The sequence below is a fragment of the Triticum urartu genome, chromosome 1, assembly GCF_003073215.2.
Source record: "Triticum urartu cultivar G1812 chromosome 1, Tu2.1, whole genome shotgun sequence".
NCBI lineage: Eukaryota > Viridiplantae > Streptophyta > Magnoliopsida > Poales > Poaceae > Triticum > Triticum urartu.
Genome location: NC_053022.1, coordinates 350761492 through 350769239, shown reverse-complemented (window position 1 = coordinate 350769239; position 7748 = coordinate 350761492). Strand labels below are relative to the sequence as shown.

At 44.4% G+C, this 7748-nt stretch overlaps 1 long non-coding RNA gene across 1 annotated transcript; it reads right to left on the bottom strand.

Moving 5' to 3' along the window:
- Positions 1-1731: 1731 nt before the first annotated feature.
- Positions 1732-7376, bottom strand: LOC125511347. Its single transcript, XR_007284950.1, has 2 exons — positions 3045-7376; positions 1732-2156 (listed from the first exon to the last, which is right to left on the bottom strand). It is a non-coding gene; the product is annotated as an uncharacterized LOC125511347 (long non-coding RNA).
- Positions 7377-7748: the final 372 nt, after the last annotated feature.

Genomic DNA, 7748 nt, shown 5'->3' with positions numbered 1-7748 from the left:
TCATGTCAATGGCTCAATGACCTTTCTTGTTAATTCTGACCAATGCATGAGCAATCTACGAGCTAACCTCTAAGCGTCGTTTAGGCTGGTCATAGTGAAAGTAACTTAGCAAGTAACATAACACACCTCAAGAAAAATTTACTTACATGACATGTATTTAATGAGGAGAGAGATGGTTGAAGTAACATAATATGTTACTGTAACATAACACATCCCAAGGCAAAATGAGTCTACATCTTAATAAATGATGGCTTGCATGACATCACATATATGTTACTCTTCACTATGAAGGTAGTAACATAGACTAGTAACATAAGCATGTTACTAGTCTAAGTTACTCCCCACTATGACCAGCCTTAAGCGACAAAGGAAAAAACGATATTTAGGTGACTGAGGCAAAATGGCTGTTTGGCTGCGTGTGCTTAACTCACTTATATTTCATATAAGAGCAATTGTTATGGAGTCGTCATAGTGTTTTAAAGATTGTGCCAAACATAGAGTCGTCATAATACAGGTTTTGTATTTTTTTAGACAAAATACGGCTTTTATATTTGCCTAGCAAGTAGGCCCACATATTATTGGGCCATACGTTCTTTCTATCCTATTTACAACAATTTGAATCAAACAATGAGCATAATTCAACAAATATTATTACGAACCGTTAATCTGAATACAACAAATGATTTAACTCAGCAAATAATCCGATCAAATAAATTGTTCAGGTACAAATAAATGAATATTAAAGTAATTTAAACACAATATCTCTCAGCCAGCTGTTAATGATGCTCAATGAGATCGTTCTTAAGCTCATGATGGGAAGCCCGGTGTTCAATCTTTTGGTATGCATCAACAAATGCTTGAATGTGTTTTGTGCGTGTGCGATGCCTGCCGATTGTCACGATATCTTCATAGTAAATTGAGCCTCGCATATCCCTCTCATCCTCTATGATCATGTTATGTAGGCTCACGTAAGTGTCGTGGTATTTGCCAAGTCATCCTTGTTACAGAAACGAGTTGGTGCCCAAATAATTGCAATACTCCAAATGCCGTCTCAATGTCTTCAATATGAGATTCTTGCATCTTCGCAAAATGCTTATGTTTACTGCTCTCAAAACTAAAAATTGTCTTCACGAATGTTGACCAAAAGATGGATATATGCCATCGGCTAGATAGTAGTCTTGGTTATAACAATGGTCATTCGACGTGAAGTTGCAAGGTGGAAAAGTACCACAAGCTAGTCTTGCAAACAGATGGGATATCTGTAAGACATCGATGTCGTTGTGTGATCCATGCAATCTAAAGTAGCAGTGTCATATCCAAAGATCTTTGGAGGCAACAACATCAAAAATTATGGTTGGATCCTTGCAATGCCTGGCGGATTGGGCATGCCAAGCTACATGTAAATTCTTTCAATTCCAGTGCATACAGCCGACACCCCCTAAAAATCCCAGGCTAACCTTTTGCCTAATGCATCGCTAGAAGCATGGCCATGTCCTCGACATAGGGTGCTCGCAGATACCCCGGTCCATAAACACGCATCATAGTTTCAGCAGACACTTTAGTGTACTTAATGATTGTATCTTCAGCCATTCGAAGAGGATCATCCCATGAATATGCAGGAGAGCCATATGCAAGCATCCGAAGTGTCACAACCACCTTCTGAAAAGAGGAAAACCCTAGGAGACTGGTGACATTTCTCCGTCGTTAAAACAAAGGTTCAGCGCATGCATGTTGTGGCCAATTCAACATAACAACCTTTGTTCATGCGGGAGCATTGCCGAAATATATAAGGTGGGAAGGTACAACCCAACAAAGTAGTCATACATGAGACGCTCGTGGCTAACGTATCTGTTCCGGCTGAATGTTGCATGACCAACCTATGATTTTGGACGCTTTCTTTTCCTTTCTGTTGTTGCTATCTACTCCCTCCGTTTCTAAATATTTGTCTTTCTAGACATTTCAAATGACTACTACATACGGATGTATGTAGACATGTTTTAGAGTGTAGATTCACTCATTTTGCTTCGTATGTAGTCATTTATTGAAATGCCTAGAAAGACAAGTATTTAGGAACGGAGGGAGTATTCCGCAACTATCATTATTACTTTGTCTTCTTCGTTGTCCATCATTTCACTCTCAGACTCGTAGCTCGCATCCTGTGATGAATCATGAAAAAATGTTAGCTCCATCATCGGACCATTTACACATAATGCCCATTATTTGTCATCTTCGCAATTATATGAGCCGCCGAACTACATCTACAAGGAAAGGATGAGAAAAATTACCTTTGAGATCGCGTGGCCGGATGGCAGAAAGAAAGGTGCAGAGATATAGTCAATCATAGGAGGTCCGTGAACGGTTCAACAAAGATGACTAGGTCCAAATCGCGGCGGTTCGGGTGGCGAAACAACCAACACGACTTAAGCCCTAGAGAAAAAAAGAGAGAGCTCCCGCGAGCGTCTAGGCGTTCTGGCGGCGACGGAGTCCCAGAGGGAGTGAATGGCGGCGGGGTTGCCGGCGCTATCTGCGGAGGAGGAGGGAGGAGAGGGTGCGGGGGTGGGCCGAATCGGAGGCATCTTCAGCGCGGAGGAGTGGAGAGAAATTAAGGCGAGATCGAAGCAAATCCTGCGGACTGCCGCGGACCGGAAGAGCTGCCTGGGAAGATTGAAGAAGAGGGCGGAGGAAATCTTGGGCGGATCCTCAGGTGAGCCTGCTTCTAATTATGGAAGAGGATTGTCGGATCCCTTCTGTCCAGGAGAGGTGATTCTGCCATCTGTAGAATTTAGGGATAGAATTAAAAAGGAAAAGGAGATAGGAAAGAAAGAGGATTCGGTGTTGATCTCTACTGGTTATGGGAGGATCCCAAATTTCTAGGATTTAACGTTGTTTCAGTTGAGGGGCGCGATTCAGGGGCTGGATGAAAATCGGGGGGCTGTTTCTCGCCATTTTTTCAGTTACCAGAGAGAAGTTAGTGGGGAGTGGATTTGGAAACGGACAAATCATAGTTATTTGCTCATAATTGTGTGCTTCAATTTCGTAATTACCTTAGCAATAGACATGGAAGAGGGCTATTTCTTCCTTAGGAGGTCGTGCCTTTGTTCTTCACAGGAAGCAGTAGCAGAGAGGGGCTCGGGTCTTCTCTCCTTTGTTCAGATAGCGTGTCCCATGGAGAACAAGAGTGCTGCTAAGGGGGTTTGTGGGGAGAGAGATACACAGGGGGTGGTGAGTACTGGAGAAGAGATGGAATCGGCGGCGGTGGTGAGGACTCGTGTGACGGCCAGGGGGGACGACCCCCTTCTTGGCCGTACGGTGGCGGAGCACAAGGGGAAGTTGGCTATGAGACGCTTCCGAGGTGAGGCTCCTCCTCTTGTCATCGACATGGAGGCTGCTAGGAGGGCCGTCTTTGGCTTCCTGGTAGTTGGACGCTTCTTGGCACCTTTCTAGATGAACCCTCGGGCCATCGTTGACGAGCTCCGAAACTCCGGGGCGTGGCGGCTTCAGGGTACGGCCACCGTCCAAGAGGTGGCCAGCGAGGACGGACGCTTTGTCCTCAATTTCTCTTCTGAGGGGGATCGACGGTTTGTGCTCAAGGCACAACCATGGCACTATAATTGGGACGGCATCATCTTCGCCGAGTTCGACGGTAGGGGCGAATTCGACCCGGAGATCGATCTTGGGTTCATGCCCATTTGGGCCCAGGTTCGTGATGTCTCTTTCGAGCTCAAGGCGGAGAGTATGGGATGGACTTTTGGGGATCAGTTGGGGGAAGTGGTGGATGTGTCGCACCGTAATCATGTCATAGTTGAAAAATTCTTGCGAGTGCGTGTGGGTATCTTGCTGCACAAGCCGCTCAAGAGCATTATAGAGTTCACCCCGTTAGGAAGCTCCAAGAAAATTAGATATGATGTCCAGTATGAAAAACTACCTCAATATTGTGAGTGTTGTGGGCTTATAGGTCATACTTCCGAGCGTTTTTGTAGTATTCCAAAAGAAAAGAGTGTAGCTATCTACCCAAGAAAATCTTAGTGTAGATGCTTACTGGAAGGGTCAAAGGTCACACAAGAGAGAGGTTATCTTACGAGGTTTACCTAGAGGTGAGCAGTCTTCGTTCATCGCACCCGACAACAAAAACAAATCAAAGGCTATGGAGGGTGTCGTCGTCAGAGTGGCTAAGGCGGCGAGTGTGCTCACTGTATCCGACAAGGACGAGAATGTAGCGCCAAAGGCGGCCCAGCCTAGTTTCCCGCTCGGCCAGGAGGGCCGGGCTTCGGGGGAGCTCCTAACTGGCGCTTTAAGCGCCGCCGAGGTAAACCGGCGCGCACGCGCGGTGCCTAGCGGGCCGGCCCACCACGAGGAATCTGTACTATTTAACCCTTGCTGGAAAAACAAACGCAAACAAAAAATTCCGTGCACACGAGGAATCGAACCCGCCACCCATAGAGTAATACTCCGCCATGGCAGCCAGTAGACCAGACACGACGTTTTGTTTGCTACCAGGAATCTGTACTATTTAACCCATTCAATACTGCAGATAACATATATATGCTGTATAGATTTTTTTAAATACAAATTCCGAAAAAGAACTCATAAATAGTGCAGATTGAAAAAAGTTCATTGATGTGGAAAAAGGTTCATCCGTATAGAAAAAAGTTCACAAAATTGAAAAATAGTTCATCGAATTTGAAAAAAGTTCATCAAAATTGAAAATAGTTCATTGAATTTGAAAAAAGTTCATTGAATTTGAAAAAAGTTCATCAAATTTAAAGAAAAAGTTCATTGAATTTTAAAAAAAGTTTATTGAATTTTAAAAAGTTCATCAAAATTTTAAAAAGCTCGTTGATTCTGACAAAAAGTTCATCGGATTTGCAAAAAGTTCATCGATGGTGAAAAAAGTTCACGAATTCAGAAAAGGTTCACAAAAAAAAGTTCATCAATTTGGAAAAAAGTTGATCCATTTCAAAAAAAGTTCATCACATTTTGAAAGGAGTTCATTGATTTTCAAAAAAAGTTCATCGGATTTGAAAAAAGATTCACAAAAAATGTTCGTGAACTCGAGAAAAGTTCGCGAAATTGAAAAAAGAAAAAAACAGAAGAAAACTGGCCAAAACAAACAGAATCACGTCAGTTAATTGAAGAACAATAAAAGATGCTATTAATCATAAAATGGACGCGGTCCCTGTTGGTTAGCGTGGTTGGCGTATTGTACGGAACATGTTTGGTGGAGGGTTCGAATCTCCTCTTTGCACTATTTTTGAAACATTTTACAAAAAAGGGAAGAAAAGAGTAAGGCGGGTCGGCCCAGGTGCGAAACGTGGGTGTGCGCCCGATTGCACATACAACGGTAACGGGCGCAGAGGGCGCCGTTTAGGAAATGCCGGGCTTCGGAGGCTCCTTCATCGACTCCTATCGGTGCTGCGCTCGGTCAGGAGGGCCGGGCTGCAGTGCCAAAGGCGGCCCAGCCTAGTTTCCCGCTCAGCCAGGAGGGCCGGGCGTCGGAGGCTCCTTCATCGACTCTTGTCGGTGCTGCGCTCGGTCAGGAGGGCCGGGTTGCAGCGCCGAAGGCATCTACTGGCCTTGGCCAGGAGGGCCAAGGGCTGGCGTCCCTGATGCTCACCCAATCGGGTGTGATGTTTGGTCAGGAGGGGATGCAGCCAGGGGGTTTCAGCACCTCCAAGTCTGCTGTACCAGCTGCTGTTCACCGGCAGAAAACCGCTGACCAGGAGGGCCAAGGGCTCACGGGCGGGCCTCCTGCCAGGTGTGCTGGAGGCCCTGCCGGGGGCTGTTGCTGCGAGGCTCTCAGCATTTGTGGTGGCGGTTGACGCTACGGATGAAAATGTGTTGTTGAAATTTAGTGCTAATAAGAATCATAGGCAAGGCCAGCTAAAGAGGATGGGGAAGAAAGAGAAAAAGGGAAGGTGTGAGAGCGCGGAAGATGCTCGTAGGATAGTAATAGGTAAAAAAAGAGAACACATACACGACGCTCCATGCACAGGAAGTGACTTGGAGTTTTCTTTTGAGAAAGAGATGGATAGTTATGAGCATTTACTATATGGCGACGTGAGTGTTTCTTCGAAACGAGTGTGTACTGGTAGAGTAGAAAGAGTGAAGGATGTTTATGGTGTTGTGACACATGTCGCGAAGGAGTTAGAAGAGAAGGAGGAGGAGTATGTGCAACAGAGAGAGGAGTCAGTTGGTGAAGAGAAGGAAGAAACTGGCGCATCGGCAGCCTTTGAGGAGGAGGTCCGCCGGGCCAAATGAAAATCCTATGATGGAACTGCCGTGGTATGCTCTCCCCCACGGCAGTTTATGAGCTCATGGAGCTCCAAGGACGGGTGAACCCAAAGATAGTTTTTCTATCTAAATCGCATTTAAATAAAATAAAGGCTGACGAGCTATGTTGTAAATTAGGTTTTAATTTCATGTTTTTATCAGAGAGTGATGGTAAGGCTGGTGGTCTTGTATTATATTATCAAAACGAGAATAAAGTTGAATTGAACTACTTGTCTTCGTATTTTATTGATGTAATATTTATGAATGAGAATAATGTGGATTGGTGCTTTACGCAGTTTTATGGTCATCCGGCCTGGAACGAAAAACATTTATCTTGGTCCGACCTACGCACTTTACATTCTAATGCCTCCGTGGGTTGTTCTTGGTGATTTTAATGAAGTTATGTATTCTCATGAAAAGGATGGAGGTAACCCAAGACCAAATGCAATGATGCAAGAATTTCAGAATTGTTTGGGAGATTGTGGGTTATATGATCTGGGATATGTCCGCGACTGTTTCACTTGGAGGAGAGGGGAGATTAGGGAGAGACTTGATAGGGTTGTATGCAATGTTGAATGGTCAAATAAGTTCCCAAAGGCGGGCATCATCAATGAGGAGCATGTGCATTCTGATCATCGTCCCTTAATCCTTGACACAGAATATTATGGTGAGAATATTTTCAATAGCCCAAAAATCTGTGTGAAGCAATTTGAGGCTAGATGGCTTAAGGAAGAGATGGTGGGAGAAATTGTGCGAACAGCATGGGAAAAGGCCAAACTAGCGGGTGTTGATCCGTCTCTTGCGGCACGTACACATGCAGTGCAGGCTGATTTACACACCCGGGACCGAGAGACTCTAAAAGGACCAAAGAGAAGGATAAGTAAATTAAAAAAAGAGCTGGAAAAGTTGAGGCGGGGATCAATGAATGCGGAATCTCGCTCTCGCCAGAAGGAAGCCCTTGTTCTCATCGAGAATTTGTTAGATCAAGAGGAAATTTTTTGGCTACAGAGAGGAAGAGCAAACTGGTTGATGCATGGAGATCGTAATACATCTTTTTTGTTGGAAATATGCCCTAGAGGCAATAATAAAAGCATTATTATTATATTTCCTTGTTCATGATAATTGTCTTTATTCATGCTATAATTGTGTTTATCCGGAAATCGTAATACATGTGTGAATAACAGACACCAACATGTCCCTAGTAAGCCTCTAGTTGACTAGCTCGTTGATCAACAGATAGTCATGGTTTCCTGACTATGGACATTGGATGTCATTGATAACGAGATCACATCATTAGGAGAATGATGTGATGGACAAGACCCAATCCTAACATAGCATAAGATCGTATAGTTCGTTTGCTAGAGTTTTCCAATGTCAAAGTATCTTTTCCTTGGACCATGAGATCATGTAACTCCCGGATACCGTAGGAGTGCTTTGGGTATACCAAACGTCACAACGTAACTGGGTGACTATAAAGG